General features: G+C 44.9%; 1 protein-coding gene and 1 non-coding gene across 2 annotated transcripts in view; one reads left to right on the top strand and one right to left on the bottom strand.

Moving 5' to 3' along the window:
* Positions 1–25,506, top strand: part of TMEM178B (transmembrane protein 178B) — a 379,754-nt gene that overhangs the window by 229,205 nt on the left and 125,043 nt on the right. The window lies entirely within an intron of this gene.
* TRNAR-UCG (transfer RNA arginine (anticodon UCG)) lies at positions 23,101–23,185 on the bottom strand. Its single transcript has one exon. It is a non-coding gene; the product is annotated as a tRNA-Arg (tRNA).

Below are 25,506 nucleotides of genomic sequence, written 5' to 3'. Positions count from 1 at the left end.
GCCCCCCGTTTCCAAACCAATTGCAGGTTCCGTGGGGCCATGAGGTCTCTGAGCTTCGTTTTTTTGAACTTAGCCTCTTCCAGTTAGTCTGTGTGTGTATAGCCCAAGCTTGAGTTAGAATTTGATGTTTACCATGACATACATAATGTGGCTTCAGGGTGAATTCACCATTGTAAGCAATCCACTTGAATATTTTGGTCTTCTAAAGAAAGCCATGCTTATTTTATTCTAAGTCTCTGATTTTGGTGATGATCCGTTACCCTGTACTTCCAACTACTTCTGCTGTCCTGATCTCTAATTAGTAATGCAGCATAGTAGAAGGGCATTTTAAGAATCTTAGTGTCTTTCAGGGGAATGATCTGAAATTATATTTTATCAACTAAATCTAAATGAGAGATCGGGGGGTTTATTACTTGGTATCTTCAATGCATTTGCAACTGAAAATGAGTACTAGAGAAAATGAGCCTGGCATAGGATATATAAGACATGGTCTGTAAAATTGGGATAAGTTCACCTGTAGTATACACCATGGAGTTTTATGAAGCTTATATATCTTAAATTATAGACATAATTGAGGCAAAATGTTGGTAGCCCATTAAAAAAGTAAAGTTGTATTTTTAGGGGTATCTTCCATTAAAGTTCTTGTTGAAAATAATTTCTAGACAAGTCACTGCAGCCTAATAAAGTAGGGTGCATGTAATTCAGCACGATCGCAAAGTGCATGTTTTTTTTTTTAATTTTTTTTAAGTTTTATTTATTTTTGAGACAGAGAGACAGAGCATAAGCAGGGGAGGGGCAGAGAGAAAGGGAGACACAGAATCCAAAGCAGGCTCCAGGCTCTGAGCTGTCAGCCCAGAGTCCGACGCGGGGCTCGAACTCAAGAACCGCGAGATCATGACCTGAGCCAAAGTCGGTCGCTTAACCAACTGAGCCACCCAGGCACCCCACTAAGTGCATGTTAACGCTTTTAGAAAGAGACTGAATCAAACCATCTCTGTCTGGTGACCTCATGCCTCTTGGGCCGCAGACCTGGAGTGTTCAGCCAGCTTGGCAGGTGGAAGCCTAGGATGACTTAGGACCTCGTATCACGTGTAAGTGTGTCATAAGACTTTCAGTTGCTCACTCTTTTCTTCTCCACCTGTGAAGAAGGAAGGAATGAGGTTAGTTCCTGAGGAAGAATGTATACATACTCCTTGCTTGTCGTTTCTTTTCTTTTGGAGGCCTAGGCACTGTTCCTGTAGTGTTGGAGGAAATGCCAGCTTGGGATTCTATCCAAACTTCACACAGGTGGTGTCTTCTATCTAATACCTTTTTTTGATGGGAGTAGTCCCAGAAGGGAACATGAGACCCAGCCTCTGCTGACAGGAAGAGAGACAAACGGAATTCTTCCCTTTCTCCCAGGGGAGGCCAGGGGCTGAAGGGGAGGGAGTGCCAAGCCTATAAAAGCCACCATGACATGGTGGGACCCACTGCAGCCTAGGAGATGATACAACCAGGCCACCGAATGCATGGCCAGCCCCCAGAGTCTCTGGGTCTAAACCAGGAATGAAAGGAGAGGTGTTCCTGTATCCTGTGAGTCCTCGCATCCTGGCCTATAAACCGCTCTGTTTTCATCTTTTGCCGTCTCCTGCTGCAACACCTGTTGTGAACTTTTTATTCTGCTCTGGAGAAGACGTTGAAGCTTTTGGTGTCAGTCTTCTCTGACGTAAGCTAAGGGGACTGGCTGTTGTCATTTGCCACCCATGGGTTAAGTGTTCCAGGCCTAATAGCAAACACGAGGCTCATTGACTTGCAGAGGTCTTCAGAGCCTGGACAATTTCTGTACCCATTCCAAGGTGACCTAGGCAATTAGTGGTTAGATTCACATCTCATGATTCTCAGATCATTTTGATATGCCGTATTTCCTCCCTGATTGGCCCTCTTTATATATTAATATGCCCCTCCCCAATATGATGTGTTTAGGTTTATCACCTTTATGCCATTAGAGTCAACCCCTGTATCTTGGAACAGGAAGGGTAGACGCTTGCGACATCGACACTGGATATTTCAAAATGTCCTGAGAGGGGTGTAGCATCTGTTACTGTTCTCCAACCAGTCCAACCTGAGATCTCTAACAAAAGAGTGCATGGAATTTTGTTACAACATGGTATGGAAGAATGACGGAAGTGACGGCACCCTTAGACTATTGCCTCACTCCCCCACTGGGGGTTCAGATCTGTGACCATGTGGGTAGAGTCTTGGGCACCTACCCATGTAAAGCAAGGGGAGGAAAGCTGGGGCGCTGGCTAGTGTAGTCACCAAAGCTGTCCTCATTGCCAGTTCCCTCCTGTGACTAGGTAGTGGATTCTGTGAGCTGACGTACAGCCTGTTGAGCCATTGTATCAAATCATCATCCTTTTGTCCTGATACTTATCAGGTCAGCAGAGCTGCCTTTTATTCTTGTCCCAGGGGAAAAGCTTTTCTGTCATCGCAACATATTCAGGTAAAGTCATTTGTTCTTGGTGTTTCTGCTCAAAGGAATTGAAAAACGAGTTGTACCGAACTGCTAGCACATCAACCATTCTACAGACCGTTTTATAATAGCCACTGAAGATGCGTTAAGGGAAGGAAATCAACCCATGGTCCGGAAATACTTGCCTAGTGTCCCTTTACCCAAGTCCTACTGTCTGTGTTTCCCCATTAATTAAGCAAGTGTCAAGTCCACCTGCTACTATCATGGAGCTGATAAAGGAGCAGAAAATAAGATAGGAGATACAATACCAGCTCACAAGGAACTAAAAACAGTCTGGTTAGGGAGACTAAACTCACATAAGGAGGGTAATTCTTTAGACGATATTCTAATGACAGGTTACTGATGTAGGGTCCACAGAATCAATGGTTGCTGAGCCATTGATTGCTGAGCATGCTCACCAAGACCCATGGCCAGGAGATACACTGGGACGCTACAGCACAGCAAAGAGGGGAGATAGATTGAGTGCATGAAGAAGGCCACAGTAAGCCTGAAGAATTTACATGTTATTTTTTTCTTAATTTATTTCAATTCAAGTTAGTTAACATACAGTGTAGTATGGGTTTCAAGAATAGAACCCAGTGATTCATCACTTACATACGACACCCAGTGCTCATCCCAACAGTGCCCTCCTTAATGCTCATCACCCATTTTTAGTCCATCCCCCCCCCCTCCCCTCCAGCAACCATGTTTGTTCTCTAGAGTTCAGAGTCTCTCATGGTTTGTTTCTGTCTCTTTTTTATCTTATTTTTCCTCCCCTTCTCCTAGGTTCATCTGTTGTTTTTCTTAAATTCCACATAAAAGTGAAATCATGTGATATTTGTCTTTCTCTGACATACTTTGCTTAGCATAATACACACTAGCACATGTTATTCCTTCTGGGGTCAACAGAACCCCGTTGAAGGGCTTTTAATTGGAGAGTACCACGATTGGATTTCTCATTTAGAAAGATCATGGCTGCTGAGTGGAGAATAATATGGGGGTGGGTGGGTGGTATTAACAGAGAAGAAAGTAAAGATAGACATGAAGTGTAGATAAAAAGAAACCGATGAATCTGAGAGAAACACTCCAATGGAAAGCTGTTGGAGAGTTTTAAGAAGAATGATATGACCTGACTTATGTTTTACCAAGATCACACTGGCTCCTGGGTTGAATATATCCTGGAGATGGGAAGAAGACAGTAGCAGAGGGGCCAGCTATTGCACTGATCTAGGCAAGAGCTGGTAGGCTTTGACCAAGGAGGTAGCAGTGGAAGTTGTGAGAAGTAGTCAAATTCTGTCCTGATATTGAAGGTTGAGCCAACAGGATTCCTGAGAGACTAGATGTAAGGTATGAGAAAGAAAAGTCAGGGATGGCTCCAAGACTTTTTGGCCTGAACACCTGAAAGGTTGAGCTGAGATGCTCCATCAGCTGAAATGGAGCAGCCAGAAGGAGTGAGATTTATGGTGGAAGTGTTGAATGTGTTCATATATCCAAGTGGAAAAAATAAGTAGGCAAGTGGATTACAAGTTTTGAGTTCAGTGTGAAGTAGGGACTGGAGACATAAATTTGGAAGTCCCTGGGATATAGATGGTGTTTAAAGCCATAGACTAGATGATGTCACCAAGGGAGTAAATGTAAGTAGGAAAGAGGAGTTGGGATTGACTCCTGGAGCACTCTCATGTTAAGAGGTCAAGTTGATGAGGGACAAGCTGGGTCCAGTGACTTTGCTGGAACCTGACAGTATGGTGCTTGGAGGCCATATGAATTATTCAAGTTGATGGGTCAGGTAGAAAGAGGACTGATGTGTTTGCAGTGGATTTAGCAGCATGGAGTGTAATAGCTTGATAAGAACAATTTTGGAGAGAACAATTTTGGAGGGAACAAAAATCTGTTTGGACTGGTTTCAAGAGAGAATAGGAGGTGAGAAATTAGATGTGGTGAATACAGATATCTCTTGAAGAGTTTTTACTATAGAATGGGGTAGGGGGAGAGAGAGAAATGGAGAGGGTGAGCTGGACATGGAACGTCAAGGAAGTCACTGGTGACTTTGATGAAAACAGTTTCAGGGGGAGATGCTGTGAGGAAAGAGGGTGTTGAGTGACTCTTTGCTCACCTTTAAAGGAGGGTGAGTGCTTTGGGTCATTTGGTGCATGGCCTCACCAGCCAGTGGCAGACCTTGTGATTTTCTTGGTGGTCTCCTCGTTTGCACTTCTCCGTGTGCCTGTCGCCACTTGACTGATCTAACCCATTTGCTGTCTTATTTGGAACCTCCTATTGCTTTCTTCGGAGCATTCCCCATGAAGTTGTGTCTTCTGAATGGGCTTCTCCCCATGTTCTCAGGATACACACCTGTCCGCCTCCAGCAAGGGGATGACCTCCTGGCTGTGAGTCTACATCAGCATAGCTCCAACCTTCACATCTGTCATTCCAAGTCAGACCAGACACGCAGTTCTGATTAATCTTGGGTTGCTGCCTGAGATCCAAGAGTCTCTCCCAAACCTTTGTGCACATTTTCGTTCACAAATACAGAATCCAGGAGCCCATTATCCATGTTCACATTCCAAACATTTTAAAACTCCCATTCTTTTAAGTGCCCAAATACTACATTACATGTCAAAAAATTAGAAAATACCATGAAAAAAAAATAAAGTCCCCTGTAGGCCCACCATCCTCACTTAGCAGCTGTGACTGTCATATGGTCTACATGTATATGGATACACACACACACACACACAATTCTGTTGATATGTTCTGATCCTTCAGACAACAATCATGTGGAGCACATGACCTGTGGGAATGTTACCCCTTCCTTCCCCGTGCTCTTATTCTCCTCCTCCTCTGTGCACAAGTTCTCTTCCCCTTTATAAAGCTCCTCCAACTCCTCTTATGGACATTTCATCCATTAACGGATGCACATGAAGGTTTTCAAGCATCTCTTCTAGACGTTCCTTTTATTTTTTTTAATTTTATTTTTTATTTTTTTAAATTTACATCCAAGTTAGTTAGCATATAGTGCAACAATGATTTCAGGAGTAGATTCCTTAGTGCCCCTCAGCCATTTAGCCCATCCCCCCTCCCACCACCCCTCCCATAACCCTCACTTCTCCATATTTATGAGTCTCTTCTGTTTTGTCCCCCTCCCTATTTTTATATTATTTTTGTTTCCCTTCCCTTATGCTCATCTGTGTTGTCTCTTAAAGTCCTCATATGAGAGAAGTCATATGTTTTTTGTCTTTGACTAATTTCACTTAGCATAATACCCTCCAGTTCCATCCATGTAGTTGCAAATGGCAAGATTTCATCCTTTTTGATTGCTGAGTAATACTCCATTGTGTGTACGTATATATACACATAGATATACACCACATCTTCTTTATCCATTCATCCATCAATGGACATTTGGGCTCTTTCCATACTTTGGCTATTGTTGATAGTGTTGCTATAAACATGGGGGTGCATGTGTCCCTTCGAAACAGCACACCTGTATCCCGTGGATAAATGCCTAGTAGTGCACATGCTGGGTCGTAGGGTAGTTCTATTTTTACTTTTTGAGGAACCTCCATACTGTTTTCCAGAGTGACTGCACCAGCTTGCCTTCCCACCAGCAATGCAAAAGAGATCCTCCTTCTCCGCATCCTCGCCAACAACTGTTGTTGCCTGAGTTGTTAATGTTGGCCATTCTGACAGGTGTGAGGTGGTATCTCATTGTGGTTTTGGTTTGTATTTCCCTGACGATGAGTGATGTTGAGCGTTTTTTCATGTGTCGGTTGGCCACCTGGATGTCTTCTTTGGAGAAGTGTCTATTCATAGTAGACGTTCCTTTCAAATCATAGAAAACAGCCTGTGCCTGTGGGGGAGGGGGGTGATAGGGGAGTTTGCCCAGAGAAAGAGAGGCATGAAATGCCTGTCCATTTGTTTCCTGCCTGCAACTCTGTCCTTCCCCCACAGAAACATGTCTAGTGCCCATCTCACCTGGGATATGCAAAATGTATCTGGTTTCTTTAGTGCTTCCTCACCTGTAGTGAGTGTTTCAAATTAAATTCTATGCTAACAACCCATGCTTCATTCATCATTTTGAGAACTGATCTATTCTCATGCTTTGCTGTTCACTTCCCTCTTTGCTGGCATAGTAGGAACCCCCCTTAGCCTTCTAATTTGAGCTGAACGTGATAGGTTTCAGTAGATATGGTTGCAAGGCTCTCCTTGATGAGCACCAAGGAGCACTTGGCTGAAGAATTGTTCCATCCTTTTCAAATCCATCATTTTAATGAAACCTCCAAGTTTCTTTACCATCATATTCTCTCTACCCTGCCCTTCCACTGCTCCTAGAAGGTTAGCCCTTTCAAGGGTGGCCCAGAGTTAATGTACTTTTTCTAGGTCTCAGTGGATCTCAGTTAAATACTTCTAAAATTCTGTGGTGTTGAAAACCTCGTTGGACATGAACTTTCTTATGGCTCAATCGCATATTATTTGGCAGGGCTTAGCTGATGAAACCAAATGTACCCACACAATCATTAGCAAGTGTGGGAATTGTTGTTAGGAACTGAATATTTATTGTACGCCCACAAATTTTTAGGTGCTTATGCAGAATATGATTGCCAGGGGATTGCTTTTGTCGAAGATGCCAAAGGAAGTTAATTAGCATTTGAGAGAAATGCCCACATTACAGATGGGGCTCCTGACCATGTTGGGCCAGAGCCAGATAGACACTGGGCCCAGGCTTCATCCACTGTGCTGGGTGGAGGGTGGACATTCTCCCAGGGTCTTAGAAAGAGGAGGGCTAGAGGAGGACTCAAGCCCAGGGGGAAGAGGCCACAAGAGTAGGGAAGCCAGTCTCCAAATCTGTCCAGATTTGTTCGACTTAGCTCCAGACAGCCCCAGGACATAAACTAGTCCAGATTTCTGGAGCTTTTCTGGGAACGTGTGGTGCTTCCTCAAAACGGGCTTGACATACAATGCGGGATTGTAGTCAGACTGATGTATGTTTGAGTCCTGCTCAGCAGCTTAGTGGTTGGTGACCTTGGATAAGTTACAGAACATCTCTGAGCCTCTGTTTTCTCACCTGAAAAGTGGGCATCATGATGCCTCCACACATGCCTATTGTTATTCAGCTTGGAAATGAAGTATATTAAAAGGCTGGCACCGTGTTTTTGACCCACGGAAGGTGTTTTCCGTGTTACTGCCATCGATGTGGTTGTTGCCAGGTCAGTTCCAGATTGTACATTTTCAGCCATGTGTTTCCCAGGACCTGAAGAAGATGAGCGCCTGAGAGCCAGCCGCCCCTGGCAGAGCCCTGAAGAAGACGCAGAAGCTAATTTCCAGGAAACGGGGAAAGATTTGTCTCTGTATTTGAGTAGGCGAATGTCTGTTGAAGGGAGTCGAGACAAAAGCAATGGAAGAGAGGGAGTAGCATTTTGAAATTTCTTCTGGGAAAAAAAATCACTGGTTACATCTGTGGCTACCCTTCCCCCCATGGAGGTCACCATCGTACAGACCCTCTTCTTTATGAATCAGTTGTGAAAAACCACGGGAGATGCATTTAATTGGCATTCCGAGCCACGTGTATGTTGTGTCCTATAGACGGAGAGTACTTGTTCCAGGTAATTAAAAGTGTCAGCTCCTTATCCAGGAGAGGGTTCTATTAAATTATGTACAGTAAATATTTTTGCAAGTTGGAACTCTGCAGAAGACTTATTGATCTGTGGCAAGCTGCCAGGCAGCTGGTAAAGATTTGGAAAATTATTCTTAATCCAGGGCAGGTCCTGGTTGGGGTGGGAATACAAACAGTCTGGAGGCTCTATTGTTTCACCTTTATCTTTTACCTCCCGTGAGGAGCCTGCGATTCCACCCAGGGCTGCTGCATCAATAGCAGACAATGACATGAACTGCTTGGTTCGCACAGCCTCAGTGATTCGGATACCAACCATATCAGCACGGCTGCTCTGGAGGGGCGGCCTGGATAAGGGAGGGGAAATTGACGTCAGGAGACCGAGAGTCTGATCCAGCCAGAGGGGACATGTGGTGCTGTTGGGAGGTGGGTGGAGGGGGCAGTGCCACCTGGATGCTCAGCTCAGCCTTGTCCTCCCAGGTCTCCTGAGAAGGCATGGGGTCCTCACCTCCAGTAACCACCACCCGCCAAGGGCTGTATCCACTCTTTATCTTCTCTTCTGTCTCAGCACCTGGCTCGGAGGATGCTAGAAATGGTGCTGGGTCTTGGGATGTGGGAGGTGCGGGCCGGCGTGATCAGGGTGCCTTTGCTCATGGTGTTGGTTCTGTACAAGTGGACAGCCTGCCCGCCCCCATCGTGGAGGAGCTGAGGGTGACAGCTGAGAGGGCTGCCCAAATGTCCCACACTCCTAGAAACCCTGCCAGCTGAGGTTTCCTGTTTATGGTCTCTCTCTTCTCCTCTGTTTTCTTCACTGCCTTATTTCTCAGTCCTTAGAACGCTTTCTGGCACATGGTAGGTGCTCAATAAATATTCGTTGAGTGACTGAATGATGCTTTCTGTGTCTGTCCTGATTGACATCTGAGAAGGTTCCCAGGGCTGAACAGAGCAAAGTGTAGGGAAAGGCCAGTTTCAGGCTCGGAGCTTTCTGAGAATCCTATTGACCCCATACGTTGAGGAACATGACCCAGACTGCTCCGGGATCTGGAGTCCGAGCGCCTCCCATCGTGTGCAAACTCCTGGCAGCTTGGCTTTAGGGCAACAGAAGCAACTGAAATGAGGGGACAGGTGGTCAAAGATGAGAAGTTGGAGGCAGGTCCGCACTTAACATCTCTGATGCCTGCACCTGCCTGCTCCTCTCACCCCTGCCCCTGCCCTCTGTGCCTGGAGCTCCTGGTCTCCTGCTTCACTCTCCCCTCTTCCCTTCCCAGTGGCTTGGCCTGTCCGTGGGGGCTTGGCATGGTCTGAGGCAGAATAGGGTTCCCTTAACTCTCTTCTTGTTGCCTGGCATCTTGCAGATCTGTGGCTCGTTTGCACCTTTGGGGGTTCTGGAAGAACAGGAGAGAGGAACCCATAAATAGACCATTTTGCCGCTCTTTAGTAACTTCTGTTGGGGGAGAGGAGGCCGTGAACACCGCCATCAGACGGTGTGCAGCTTGGGATTGCTACTTTTTTCCCCTTTGAACTTCTCGCTGCCTTGCCTCTCCCCCATTAGCACAACACCACGGGAGCTTGTCTGCATAAAGGCGTGTCTGGAGTCGGCACCCAGGGTGGCTCAGCCAAGCCGGCTGCATTTCAGGGGTGTGGTCTGAGCACCCGGTTAGAGGGCCTGAAAGACAGTGCACGTGCACCTGTGTATCCTGGTGGTTCTGCGCCACGTGCTTTCTTCTCCGGTCAGGGGACACTTGCTCATTTTCCTCCCAGTGTCTCTGGGAAGAGTGAGCCGCTCTGTGCTGGAAGTTTAGTTCTCTACAGGGAGCCATTACTTTGCTGTTTAAAGAAGGCTTTATGCTCTGCAGCTTTAGATCATTTCACATGATGAAACACCATCTCACTACTGACAATTGTAATTTAAAATGTTTGACGGTCTTTTCAACTGAAAAAGAGTAATCATCACTTGCCACAGGCAGGCTTGGAGAGCCGCTGGAAGAATCTAGTTCTCGGTGGGGTCTGCACTGTGCCATTTTCTCCTCTACCCCATCCTCGTGGTCTTTCCAACCTCCTCGGCTGCTCTTGGCCTCCAGGCCCCATTTACCACCTTCAGTGCCGTCATCCCCGCTGTCGCCGTCACCTGCACCCACTCCCGCCCACGCAACACCCTGTGCTCTATTCCTAAATCTCTACCTCCTGGCTGTCTGCCTCCTTTTCCTCATCTCTTAAAAACCAGGAATCTGAATCCTGGCCTGCTGGCTTTGCTGGAGGGACCAGGCGGTGGGAGGTGCTAGCTTTGGGGAGAGACTGGCCAGGAGGAGAATGTTTATTGAATGACAGAAGCTGGGGTCCACCTCTGTCCTCTGTGTGGCCTTGGGCACTTACTTAAAGGTTGCGGGTCTCTGTTTTCTTCCCATAACGAGGCTAGTGCTACCTACCTGTTTGGGCTGTTTTGAGTTTCAGAGCCAATGTCGTGAAGTTCCTAACATAAGAATTGGCTCAGTTAATCTCAGTTTTATTATGAAGGTGATATCCATGGGACACTGTATTTCAAAGTAATGTAGGTTGTATAGATGTATGGTTTTTCTGCTCATATTCTCTTGTTCACTGAACCTCATGTTCTAAAACTCTCAGCACCATTGCTCCTGCCCCACTGTCTCCACCACCACTAAAATCAGCAACAAACTCTTAGGACTTATGTGCCAGGGACTGTTGTAAGGGCTTTATATGTGTCTACTCACTTCATTCTCATAAAAACCCCATGATGTATTCAAATATCATTAGCCTCATTTTCAATATTATTACCTTCATGATAGATGACCCAAGTCTCAGAGATATTCTGTAATTTGCTCAAGGTCAGAAAGTTAATGAGTAATGATGGAGCCTCTGTTCTGTCTATATTTTGGCTACGTCTTTCAGATTCTTTATGCGTGTGCTGTCTGTGTTTGTATCTGTCTGTGTGTCTGTGGATATGTTTCTATATAGGTCAGTGTATTTTTTGTCATTTCGACAAGGAGGAGGCCATGTTGGCCTTATTAAAAACTTGAGGTCTGTTGCAAACAACAGAGGTAGAATGTACTCCAGAGACATCTAGCAGATACCGCAAGATGGCTTGGTCTTTTTAAAACCAAGGTTATTTTTGAGATTCTGTGATGGAAATGAATTAGGGTAATAAAGGCAAAGGGAAGTCGAGTTTTGGTCACGATGCAGTGAAAACCTTCACTTAATGACCTTATCTGGTTAGAGGTGATTACAATCAGTGGAGAAATGCTGTAAATTAGTCAGTTATATAATTGAGCTGTTTTCTCAACGTTTCCTTTTACTCACTCCCCACTCTGTTTTCTTCCCTGGAAATCAAAGAAGCATATAAAAGTAATTTGGGGTGTTCAAGTTGGAGGGCACTCCCGTTGTGGCCAGAAACATCTCATTAAGACGGTTACTAATGAGAACAACTGGAACCCTAGAACGCCTGCCCTCTATTTGACATTGGATGGCCACTGAAAGAAGGTAGGGGTAATGTCTATTTTCTTATGTTGTTTAGAGCAAAAGAAAAGGAAAACTCCTTTTTCAGTGACTCCAGGTACCAGCATCACATTGCCCGTGAGGTCTGGGCTGCTTAGCTTTGTGAGTGAGTTTGGGATGTTTGCTACGGTGTGGCATTGCAGAAGAGCAGTGAGCAAACTCTCTGTGGCCCCTGGCCCCGTGGCCGTGGTACCCGGTGTGTGCGGAGGGTGGTGGTGACCGACTGCGTGCATTCCACATCTCACAGCTGCCAGACCCAATCCTGGCTGGCTCGTGGTGACACCTCTGCATAAGAAGTCACATTACATTTTAGAGACGGGCCCTTGGATTTTGTATTTTCAAAAACAGGTCCTTGGGAGCGTGTTTGCCTTGGGTGGGCTCCTCATCCATCACAAATAATTGTGCAGTGGGGGGTTCTCTCAACTGTAGGAAGTTGGAGCTGTCTTTGAGAATGTAAGTAGTTATTTCAGAAAAACATAGGGGCTTCCACGGCCGGTGTCAGGGAGAGAAGATGGACGTGTATGTGGCGGCGGGATTGTGGCCTTAACATGTAGAGCTGCATCGTTAATCCCCTAGTGGGCAAGCGTTTCCATACCCACATCAGAGTGAGCTATGGCAACCCTCTTGGGGCCTCCTTCCCTTTCTTTGGTTCTCTTCCCACTAGGGAGTGGAGGAGCCTGGGAGGGACCCTTTCAGCGGTGGGCAGCCTGGCGCAGCCAGGGAAGGCACAGTATCTAGTTGAGCTCGGTAGCTGGACTGGGAAATAGACAATGTGCTACAGTGGCCAGGGTGCAGCGGCCAGGGTGCAGCGAGGCAGGGGTGGGGCGTCCAGAGCCATGCAGCAGGGAGGGGTGGGCCTAGTAATGTCTCGGGAAACCAACCGCTGGAGGAAGTACGGGTTTCAGAAGTCAGGCTCTAAGTGGGAGGTTGGAAACCAAGGCTAGACTTCAACAAGAGGTCTAGCAGGGTTAAAATCAGCAGATGAGATTTGAAAAATAAGTTAGTAAGTTGAAGGGCAAATATAAAATCAAATAGAAAGGCAAGGGCATTCATGTCCTTGATGAAAGAAAATTTGAACATTAAGGCAAATTCTCTTCCCGTCTCCCCACATCTCACCCTGTGGGGCACGAACTAGTCCTCGATGCTCTAAGTGTGGGGGCAGGCGATGGAGAGCACTGTCTGAATGGGGTGAGGAGGCAGAAAGACAGGAGCAGGCAGAACCTGGTACAGCCAGACCATCTTGAGTGGGTGGCCTCAGGCGTAGAAACCATAAAACATTTGCTGTCAACCTGGCTTGCGGTCCAAGAGCTGGGCATTCGACCGAGTGATAGGATTTAGGGCAAGCTGGAGACGGGCTTTTTGTCCGAGTCTTGGAATAAGACCAGGATCGAATTAACGTGTGAGGGTGGGCAGGCATGATTTGATGAAAGCGGTGCCCATGGTGGACCGAATAATAGCTCCCAAGATGTCCACATCGTCACGTCTGGAACTCATAAGTTCCCTTCCATGGTAAACGTGACCTTGCAGACATGAGTAAGTTAAGGATCTTGAGTTAGGAGGTTAAATTGGATTATCTGAGTGGGCTTGTTACAAATACAAGAGTCCTCCTAAAAGGGAGGCAGGAGCTTTAGAATCAGAGGGAGATTTGAAGATGCTGTCCTGTTGGTTTGAAGCTACAGGAGGAGGCCATGCACCAAGGAATGCAAGCTGCTTTTAGGGCCCGGGAAAGGCCAGGAGGCACATTTTCTGCTAGAGCCTCCAGAAGGAGCACAGCTCTGCTGATACTTTGATTTCAGCCCTGTGGGACCCATTTTGGACTTCTGACCTATACAACTATAAGATGATGAACTTGTGTGGTTTTAATCCACTAAATTTGCAGTAATTTGTGACAGCAGTGATAGGAAACTGGTGCGGGTACCAATTTCTTCTGAGATACTTAAAAAAATTTTTTTTTCAATGTTTATTTTTGAGAGGCAGAGACAGAGTACAAGCAGGGGAGGGGCAGAGAGAGAAGGAGACACAGAGTCTGAAGCAGGCTCCAGGCTCTGAGCTGTCAGCACAGAGCCTGATGCGGGGCTTGAACTCAGAGACTGTGAGATCATGACCTGAGCCGAAGTCGGACGCTTAACCAACTGAGCCACCCAGGCGCCCTTCTTCTGAGATACTTCTTTTAAAAGCTTGCACTACAAATTTCCTCTACCATTCCTCTTTAGCATAATTGGGTACGTATGGCTGTATTGGTAAAACTTAAGTAACGATTTATGTTTTTGAGAGGAGTAAAATCATGCTTATTTCAGTCTCAGTTAAAACTCATCAGAAGATGATGTGTGTTTCTCACAGGACCCGAACTGTGGCCATACCACCCCCTGTTGGCCCCACGGTGGGTGTCCACTTCAGACAAATATCTAAGGAAAACACAAAATACTCAGGGAGCATTGCAACAGAAAAACACTCAAGTTACAAAGTAAAATCAAATATCATCACTTGATGGAAATTGTGTCTAATAGATTGGTGGGTCATTGATGGATTTTATAAATATTGTATGAACCTGGTGGGTCATTGATGGATTTTATAAATATTGTATAAACATGGTGCATTTGCGGAGAATAGTTTCCTTCCTAGGTGTGTGTGGAAAACCATTTGCTATTTTTTTTTCTGCAAGATGACTGGATTCTCCTTATTTTTCCCATGTTGTACGAATCATGTATCCGTATGTTCTCAAAAATGTGACTGCATGTGAAAGTCACTGTTCCCTTCCCCCAAATCTGGAACAAAGACACGGTCTAAAAAAAAAAAAAAATCACTTGCGGCCAAAACTACCGAGATCAGTGCACAGAAACGTACAGACACCTTAAAAAATGCACACATCAACATCAGTGAGAAGGAAGGGAATCGTCTACTTCCTTCCTCAACCCAGAGCTGGTTTTGACCCTGTTTGGAGTTCTCTGTGCGCAAGCTACTGAGAGGGATGCGAACTGCTTGCTGGTTGTTGTTGCCATGGAAACCGGCAGAGACAAAAGGCCACAAAAATGAAGGAATAAGATGACATGTAAGGATTAAAAAACAAAACAGAATGGGGTTTGCTTTCTTTTTTTCTCTCCCCATTTTGCTACAATAACTTATTAAATGCTGTGGTTAAAGAAGCCAGCGGTGTGGGAAGGGAAGTAGGAAGAAGGAAAAAGGGCCAGATTTTCCTTCTGTCTTGTCACTTGAACTGCATAATCCAATTAAGGTTTCTCGGGGTAATTGCGCCTCACTTTTCCTTTCCTGCAAAGAAAAAGAATCGACCCATATGTCTGAAGGTAGCATGCAAAACTCTCATTTCTCTTTAAGGAAGGAAATAGGACTATTTCAGCTCATTGTTGGGGGAGACCTTTCTAACCAGTGGACTGACGGCCTCCTGATTGGGGTGTTTTCATCTCTAGAGGTCAAGGAGTGACTTCACGCCAGGGCTGAGGTGGGCAGGGTGGCCACCAAGGTCCTCGCCAGCTCTAATGTGTAGCGATTCGGTGATTAATCATCTCAGTTACTCGACATAGGGGAAAGAGGACTGGGTTTCCAGTGCATCACTTGCTTTCCTTTTTTTAACCGAGAAAATATGTATGATTCCAAGGCTCCTGTCCTGAGAAGTCCCAGAAATTTTCCCCTGCCTTTCTGCCAGCCCCATTTGCCCTTGGTCTAGAAGTTTCCTACATTTTGGGATTTCAGGGACTTTTTGCCACTTCAGAAAACCAGTCTTAACTTCTCCAATGTCTTCTGGTAAAAATCTATGAATTACATCAAAAATACAACCTAAAAACAAACAAGTGACAAATAAAAGAGGAACGATCGATCTTTTGTTCATTGTTCCCAACCTTGCTGCTGTTGGATGAGTGGATCATTTAGCCAGTGTTTGTCAAACTGTCATCTGAGGTCCACCTAAGGTCTGACTGGTAGAATCCTTTGTTAAAAATGCACATTCAGAAGAATTCATCTGCATGGAGCCGCTTCTCAGACCTTCAGAGTGAGAATCTCTTGGGGTAGGCCTAAGAAATCTGCTCATTTTACAAATGCTCGTTTTATCCTTAAGATAAAGCTCCACTTTTCGACCCAGACGGCCTCCAGGGAGGCCAAGAGTCCAGGATGGTGCTCAGTTAGCTCGTAAGTTAGCCCCTGTCTTGAGAAGACAGCTCTTTTGAGTAAGTTGATGACACTTTTCTTCTGGATGGAGAGAAGAGCAAGCTTGGTGTCCACCCTCAACAAGGCTCTTCTCACATATGGACCACTCAGTCATTCCTGGTTTTTTCCATGTGAGTTTCTGAAGTCAGTAAGGTGTGAAACTCTGACCTATTTCGTGTTGTGTCGGGCTCCAGCTTCTCTCAGCTTGACTGACTCTTCTGCCCACCATGGCAGGCTCTCCACGCCGTGGGCTTTTGTTATCCACAGCATCGTATCCTGATTCCGTGCCCACTTCCTGTCATCGTCTGGCTTGTCACTGCTCACGTCTGGCTGCTCCTCTTCAAACACATCCTGTGCCACTGGTTTGCAAGTGTTAGTTGCTTGGGAGTCACCTGGAAGGCTCGTTAAAACAGGGATCGCTGGGCCTGATCCCAGGGTTTCTGGTTTGGTTAGGTCTTGATGAGGCCTGAGGACGCGCATCTCCAACAGGTTCCCAGGTGATGCTGGGACCACACGTTGAGACTTGCTGCCCTACACTTCAACCACATGGTTGGACCAGGTAGGCCCCTTAAGGAGTCTGGTTCATCCCTGTCCCACTAACACCTCACACCACATTTCACAAGGCCACGGTTAAGAAATAATGTGGTGTGTTGAATTGGACATAAAAGCAGACACCCTTGTGACCTTAGACAAGTCTTTGGATTCTGACTGTGAATTTCCAAAGCCAGATGGCCCCTTACAGGGGTCTGGTTGGCACTCCCTGAATCTGGCACTGGCCTATTGTTAGACTCCTCTGTGGCCACGGACTCTAAAGGCAGATTGGTGCCCAGGCCATGACCTTCCTGCAGCTGCCCAGCTCAGAATCAGGCTTGCTATATGCCACAGCTGTGATGGGAAACTTCCTGAAGCCTCTACTCCAGCTCATCCTTTAGAGACAACTGAGGGACTGCCTGCCCATTCCCCTGGACCCCCGTCACACTCCCAGAGTGTCAATGATCTTGGCCTGTGATTCCCAACCTCCTTTGGGAGCAAAGTGACTGCTAATGCATGCCACAGAGGACAAGACAGTTTGAATTGTTAGGTTTGGAAATCCAGAAAATACAGAGTATATCAGCCCCTCGCCATATGCTGATCTAAAAGTTCGTTCTCTCGTGTTAATATATAACTGACATTGCCTAACAACGACCGTATTGACAGCAGCGGCTGTGAACACAGAGTTTTTCATTCAGACTTCAGTGCTTTAAAGTTTTAGAAGTTCTGTTCCACAGGCCAGGACACCGAGAGGTAGTGGGGCTCAGGAGCTTATCTTTGGTCACAGAGTTGGAGGCACTGGCCTCTGGTGTTTCTGCCTTTTAAGCTTGGAGCTCTGAACCCCTGGTCCTGTGGTCATTCACCCCCTCAACTCCAGATCCAACTTCTATTGAATGGAAAGTTATAATAGGTTTCCAACATATTTTAGAAATATTTTTACTTAGAAATTTTTTTAATGTGATTTTAAAACTTCTTTAAGCCCATGGCTTATTAGAGAGAGAGCAAACTTGCATATGTATGTGTGAGTGGGGAGGGACAGAGAGTGAGAGCAAGAGAGACAGAATCCCAAGCAGGCTCCCATGTTGTCAGCATAGAGCCTGACTCAGGGCTCGAACCCACAAACTGCGACATCATGGCCTGAGCCAAAATCAAGAGTCGGACGCTGAACCCACTGGGCCACACAGGCACTCTGAGCCATGGATTTTTTTTTTTTTTTTTTTTTTTTTTTTTTATTTATTTTTGGGACAGAGAGAGACAGAGCATGAACGGGGGAGGGGCAGAGAAAGAGGGAGACACAGAATCGGAAACAGGCTCCAGGCTCCAAGCCATCAGCCCAGAGCCTGACGCGGGGCTCGAACTCACGGACCGCGAGATCGTGACCTGGCTGAAGTCGGACGCTTAACCGACTGCGCCACCCAGGCGCCCCGAGCCATGGATTTTTAAGTTGAATAATAGTAGGGAGGCCAAAGTATAAAACCAGCAAAAATGGACCTGAAAGGGCCAGTGCCCCACTCTCTCGGAGCCCTGGAGATCCACAGATCAGTTTGAAAACCACCAAAGAGAGTAAAGATTTCAGAACTTTGTGAGTCAGAAGACGGGCTTTCAGCCATAACTGCTGCTAACTGGCCGTGAGGCGTGGAGCAAGCCAGCAAACTCGGAGACTCCGAGGCCTTGGTTGTAAAGCCACAGAGATGGACAAGGGCCCTACCACATCTCTGTCTATGACCCATTAGTTGATTAATGAACTTGAACTAATGGCTGACAAAATGTAGTAACAAAATAGGCTCCTACTTTTATGAAGAGATTAAAGCTAGCCATAATTAGCACATTGCATACAAATGTGTTATGGAAGAAGAGCTTGGAAAGGAATTCAGTCCTAAAGTAAAGGTTACAAATGCACTTTCATTTATTTTTTTAAATTTTTTAAATGTTTATTTATTTTTGAGAGAGAGAGAGAGAGAGAGAGAGAGAGAGAGAGCGCGCAGAGTGCAAGCGGGGGAGGAACAGAGAGGGAGACATTGAATCCGAAGTGGGCTTCAGGCTCTGAGCTGTCAGCCCAGAGCCCGAAACGGGCTCAAACTCACGAACCGCAAGATCTTGACCTAAGCCGAAGTCAGATGCTTAACCACTGAGGCATCCAGGCGCCCCTAAATACACTTTCCCTTATATTCCCACTTTGCTTAGGACCCTTACTCCCCACCCTCTTCCTATTTATAGGTAGAAGGTAGCTACATTTCAAGGTAACTCTGGGCAAAGTGGCACAAATTTATTACTAATGGTACCTGAATTAATAACTGGTTACTTATCAAAATACCCCATGTTTACAAATACATTTAGAGAGGGAGTTGATAATCATGTGCTAAAATCTTTAAACCCAAATGTCAGTGGCTTGGGATTGGTAGTAAAGGTTTTCTGGAGAGATTCTGGAGAAACAGGACATCCCCTCTACCTTAATTTTGTTTTCTTTTCTGTCTGCGTTAATTTAGGGTTTGGTCTCTTTTCTGGCCAAGCTTCAGTGAAGGTGACACTCTTACAGCACATGATGGAGTTTTCTCAGAATAAACTGTGAGATGTGCAGTAGGGTCATGTTATCCTTTTTATATTCAATTATTAGGTGATTTTGTCAGTATTCTCATGAGGTGAGGGTTTGGTATAAACATTTAGTGTTTCATAGAAAAGGCAAAAGGAGGTCTGATGTGGCCAGGAAATTAGTATTTATTTTAGCAACAAACAAACAAAAAACCCCCCAAAAAACCACATAGAACAGATTGGCTTAAATAATTACTAAATCAAATTATAAATGATTACTCAAAATATCCTTGCTGATCATTTTGTATCCAGCACCACTTCAACATTAGATGGGAATTTTTTTTTTTAATATTTTTTTTAACGTTTTATTTATTTTTGAGACAGGGAGAGACAGAGCATGAACAGGGGAGGGTCAGAGAGAGGGAGACACAGAATCCGAAACAGGCTCCAGGCTCTGAGCTGTCAGCACAGAGCCCAACGCGGGGCTCGAACTCACGGACCGTGAGATCATGACCTGAGCCGAAGTCGGCCACTTAACCGACTGAGCCACCCAGGCGCCCCTAGATGGGAATTTTTAAGCTTTACAGAAGAGACCTCCAATTTGGTAGCCTGTAAGAAATCGCCTTTGTTTTGTGGCATGTGGTCCAGATCTTACCTCTGAACTTTTTATTCTTTTATTTTAGATGAAAGTAGTTTTTGGCCAAAATCGATGATAGGGAAAACAGTAAATGATGCTGTAGAAAATCGAACAGAGACGTACAAAAAAATAAAGACCTAGGTACAATTTGCTATCCTTTTCAGCAGTTCTTGGATGAGGTGTATCAACCCCTGATAATATCCCATACTGTCTCCTTTCTTTATTTTAGATATATAAATTATATCTCAAATCTTCATTTTAGATATGTAAGCTATATCTAAAATGTCATCTGAAAGATCGATCCCTTTTAGGACAGTATTTTAGCCACCTCCAGGGCTTGACTCATGGACAGTTTTGTGTACAGGTACTGGTTTTTTAGCACCTTATGAGGAGGAAAAATGTGTCGTTATCTGTATTTCTTTCCTGTCCTCACTCCAGCCAGACCAAACAGAGACTTTGGGTTTCTCTGTGTATGCATGTGTAGACACACACACACACACACACACACACACACACACACGGAATTAACATTTTTTTTTCTATTAGGAGGTACATTTCTATTACAAAGTAAGTTGCTCAGAAAAGAGAGGTGTTGGGGCGCTTGGGTGGCTCAGTCGGTTAAGCGTCCGACTTCGGCTCAGGTCACGATCTCACGGTCCGTGAGTTCGAGCCCCGCGTTGGGCTCTGTGTTGACAGCTCAGAGCCTGGAGCCTGTTTCGGATTCTGTGTCTCCCTCTCTCTCTGCCCCTCCCCCGTTCATTCTCTGTCTCTGTCTCAAAAATAAATAAGCGTTAAAAAAAAATAATTAAAAAAAAAAAGAGAGGTGTCTCCTGCCCCATAAGGAATCTTCTAGACTGGGTCCTATGTATGTTTCTTGTGAAACATACAGTATGGGGGAGAATCCTATACTGTGTGTACATCCTGAAAGTAGAGTTCAAGATGACGTCTCTTCCCTCGGAAATCCCTTTGGGCTGTGCTCTGTTGGAGAGTAGCAGGCAGTCTCTTAGGATACCCCACAGGCCTGGTGTCCCCTCATCGAGGGAAGAGACCACTGTTGGTTAGCTGCGCGTCAGATGACACGGTTGGTTTGTGTTGAGGAGCCACAGTGTGCTAAAGTACTTAACAGTAAGGCCCAGCATCGTGCCCCATGCAGCCGGAGGCTCCTGTCTGAGAGCCATGGTAACAAGGTGCTTCTGGGAGCAGCGGGTTCATGGCTCCCGGCTGGCTCACCACCCGCCACCCCAGCGCTGTCTGCATGGAGTCTTGGTGCCAGGTTCTCCCCTTCTCTCTCTCTCCTCTCCTCACCCCCCTTCCCGACTGCCCTCCTCCTACTCCATCACCCCTGCTAGCAGCAGAATGTGTGATAATGAATGCAACCCAAGACAGACTAGCCTGACAATTTTGCTTTGTCGCAGTAGTTACATAGGAAAGATGATTTCACAAACAGCCTCGGTCATAAAACCTTTTGAAATTTAATTTCCAAAGGGCTGCATCTAATTACCACAGAACTTTTAAAAACAGTATTCATATTAGTTGGAGGCTTGGAGGCGAAAAAGATTTAAACAGATCTAGCCACATTTAGCAACGAACTCCATATTCTTTTGCTTCCTCCTGAGGTTTTTTTTTGTTTTTTTTTTTCTTTTATTAGCCGGGTCTTTTTGTTTTGTTTTGTTTTAATTGCATTTTATTTTTGTCCTAGCTAAAGTTCTGGTTTCTGCTGTAGTGGGTTGTTTGATTTTTTTGTTTCCAAATTTTACAGTTGTTTTACTATAAAAATAAGGTCACCAAATCAGCGAATCAAAGCTTCTTCTGCAATAAAGCCCAGATTGTGTGAAGGTGTTCTAAAATCACATCTGAAGAAGTTAGGTCATGTTCTGTATATTGCATTTCACATGTCCATCATGGAGGCATGTGCGCGTGGTTCTCTGGAGTGCTGGGCTTTTCCGCGGGCAGGCAGGGCAGTGAGGAGGCTGTGAAGGGAATGCCATGCTGACTGGGGGAGTCAAGTATTAGAAGAAAGACAGGTTTCTGGAAGAGAGAGACCATCTCTGGGCCATCTTGGCAAATTGTAATTTAGAGAGGGAGAAGCCTGAAATTAATCTAATTTAGACTGTGGGAAAAATGCAGCCATTCCAGAAAGAGTGTGGATAATTTCAGGCTGAAAGCAAATTTTAACTGACAAGAATATCTTCAGCCTAGTTAAGCTAATGAAACCTTAACTAGGTTACAAAGAAATCAGAATAGGAGAGTTTGAAATGGATCTGTGAAGAAAAGGAACAATTTCAGATAATGTGTCTTACCCTGGGCGGGAGGCTGATTTTCTCTGAAAGAGAATAGCTTTAGCCTAGTTAAGCTAATGAACCCTTAACTAGGTTACAAAGCCATCAGGGCATGAGTCAGCAGAATTGCCACCAAAGAACCTATCAGAATCCCATTAAGAGTGACAGGTAGAGTTCATGACAAGGTACCAGGGACATGTAGCGTTGACTGACGAACCATGGTGCGTTCCCACATGATTGACACTCAGGCAAAGGAAACAGGCCCACAAATAATATGGCAAAACCTTGGATTGAGAGTAGCTTGTTTTGCGAGTGTTCCGCAAGACGAGCCAACATTTCACTTTAACTTGATAAACGAGCGATGTCTTGCAATACAAGTAGTAGGTGATGCTGAATATCACATGACCACAACTGAGCCAATGGTTCTTCTCTCTCTCTCTCTCTCTCACTCACTCACTCGCTCGCTCGCTGTGGGATTGTGGGTGATCGTCTCCCATGCTCAAATGCTTGGTCTCAGGCCATGGTGTTTGGCAGAAATCGGTGATTTTTCAGAATGTTGGAAGGTACCCACAACTGGCACTGGTGTATTTTTTGTCACTTCAAAGCACCTATGGATAGTTCTTTGCTTTTCCATACAAGAGTAAGCCTAGGAATGCTTTGCTTCATTCTAGGTCAGGCTGCCTGCAGATATAGACCCTTTCCTCTGCTGCCTTAATTGCCAGTTACTTTAAATACAGTCTGTGACAAGAGTTTACTAATATGTAGTGTAGTCAACATCCGTTAGTGATAGTGAAAGTCGTCCTACATAATAACCCTCCTCTCTCTTGTCTCTCTCACCCCAGCCATGAACGTTTTCAAAGGTAAGTGCAGGTTAATTTATTTTTCTTTATATTTTGTATTTTCTTTATTATTTTGTATTAAATTACAGTGTTGTAATCCTTTTTATATGAATATTTTTGGGTTGTGGAACAAATCATCTGAGTTTCCATTATTTCTTACGGGGATCTTCGCTTTGATATACAAGTGTTTTGGATTACAAGCATGTTTCTGGAATGAATTATACTCGCAAACCAAGGTTTTACTATAGTTTGAAAACACTTTGTAGTTTTTCCATCAGACTCTTCTTCACTTTATTTCATACTTAATTGATGTTGTTATTGATTCATAGATAATAATGTAGCTTTTATTTATAAACCAGAAATGTTCTATATTTTTTTTAAACTTTTTTTTTTTTTTTTTACATTTATTTATTTTTGAGAAAGAGAGTGAGACAAAGCATGAGCCAGGGAGGGGCAGAGAGAGAAGGAGACACAGAATCCGAAGCAGGCTCCAGGCTCCTAGCAAGGTGTCAGCACAGAGCCCAAAGTGGGGCTCGAACCCACGAACTGTGAGATCATGACCTGAGCCGAAGTCAGACGCTCAACCAACTGAGCCACCCAGGCGCCCCAGAAATGTTCTATATTTTTAAGTATTCTTTTTCTTTTCTTTTCTTTTCTTTTCTTTTCTTTTCTTTTCTTTTCTTTTCTTTCCCCTTCCTTCCTTCCCTCCTTCCTTCCTTCCTTCTTTCTTTCTTTCTTTCTTTCTTTCTTTCTTTCTTTCTTTCTTTCTTTCTTTCTTTCTTTCTTTCTTTCTTTCTTCCTTCCTTCCTTCCTTCCTTCCTTCCTTCCTTCCTTCCTTCCTTCCTTCCTTCCTTTCTTTCTTTCTTTCTTTCTGAGAGACAGAGAGGGTACAAGTAAACAAGGGATAGAAAGAGAGCATGAATTTCAGGAGGGGCAGAGGGAGAGAGAGAGAGAAGCTGGGTTCATGTTTTACCCGAAGTGGGACTTGAGCTCACATCAAGTGGGACTCATAGTCACAAATCATGAGATCATGACCTGAGCTGAAGTCAGATGCTTAACGACTGAGCCACCCAGGCGCCCTTAAGTATTCTATTTCTGATGTATACTTTCTCTGGATCCACCTTGCTCAGATTTTTAGATTGCCAAAAAACATTACATATTTTTAAAGTTTTTTAACGTTTATTTATTTGGGGGGGGGAGGGCAAAGAGAGAAAGAGAGGGAGAATCTCAAGCAGGCTATGTGCTGCCAATGCAGAGCCTGATGTGGGGCTCAGTCCCACAAACCATGAGGTCATGACCTCAATGGAGATCAAGAGTCAGACATTTAACTGACTGAGCCACCCAGGCACCTCAAAACATTGCATATTTTTAAGTGTATATTACTCACGGGGACTGTTTCAATTTCTTTTTGGTCAACCTGTATCTGCGGGTAGAACAAGTAGCTGGTGGATCATCGTAAAAGCAGATACCTCACAGGAGAAGCTAGACAAACAGGAAAGGGATACAGACACACATTGGTCAGGCTCCAAAAAAATTGAGATGGACAAGGTCACATTCAGACATTCAATATGTATGTTTTGAGCTCTTGCTGTGTTCCAGGCACTGTCTGTGGTACTTGGGTGATGACAGTGAGCAAAGCAGACAAAGATTCTGCCTCATGGAGTTTACGTTCTGGTGATGGCAGATAGGCAGTAAACAAAACAGGGAGGGGACTTATCTGCTGTGTCCAAAAGTGTACATTGCTTTGGAAGAAAGGAAAACATAGCAGGCTAAGAGTATGGGAGTGTTGATGGTGGGGAAGAATGTGGTAGGAAGCCTTGTTGGTGGCCCAGTCAGCATGTATTGAGTTCCCAATATTCCCAGATCCTTGAGGAAGAATCACTCTACCCAGCCACCCATGTCTCCACCCGTCCACCCACCCACCCATCCATTTACCCACCCATCTACCCATCCGCCCACCCACCCATCCATCCATTTGACCCATCCCTTCACTTACCCACCCATCTACCCAGCTACCTACCCGTCGATCTACATACCCACCCATAATGTGTACCTGGCACTGTATTGGGCTTGAAGATACAGAGATGAATAAGACATAGTCCCCACCTTTAACATACCACAGTTGAAAAAAAAAAAAAAAGACTTAGGGAAACCAGTAATCACACAACAATTACACACAACCAGTAATTACACAAGCAATATTAATATAGGATCCCTGGAAACAATCTAAAGGAGAGAATAAAAGGGTTATTAAAGTAAGAAAATGTAATATATTTTTACCTGGTTAAAAATTTTTATTTTAAATTATGAAATATTTCAGACAAGGAGTACGTAAAATATCCATACATACTTTTTACATGGGTTTTATTTTTCTGATACACCCATAAATACATACTTCCCTGAAGGTTTTTTTTTTTTTTTTTTTAATTTTTTTTTTTCAACGTTTTTTATTTATTTTTGGGACAGAGAGAGACAGAGCATGAACGGGGAAGGGGCAGAGAGAGAGGGAGACACACAGAATTGGAAACAGGCTCCAGGCTCCGAGCCATCAGCCCAGAGCCTGACGCGGGGCTCGAACTCACAGACCGCGAGATCGTGACCTGGCTGAAGTCGGACGCTTAACCGACTGCGCCACCCAGGCGCCCCATTCCCTGAAGGTTTTATAGTGCTTGAAAACTTTAGGGGACTTGCCCATCCCTCAAAGAATTTCTCTACTTCCAGGTATGAGACCATTCCTGGGAAGTCCTGCAACATTCGATCCGAGTACACACTGACGTCATTTTGAGCAAATCTTATCGCCATGTGGGTCATAGATGAAGTGGTGTTAGCAGTTCAGTGACCAAAGTTCTGTATCTCTGGAACTGGTCTCCAGAATGGTTGGAGCACCAGTTTCCTTCAAAGCTAAAAGCCAAGGAAGAGTGTCT

This window comes from Neofelis nebulosa, chromosome 4 (genome assembly GCF_028018385.1).
Source record: "Neofelis nebulosa isolate mNeoNeb1 chromosome 4, mNeoNeb1.pri, whole genome shotgun sequence".
Taxonomy (NCBI): Eukaryota; Metazoa; Chordata; class Mammalia; order Carnivora; family Felidae; genus Neofelis; species Neofelis nebulosa.
This window is presented reverse-complemented; position numbering and strand designations above follow the sequence as displayed.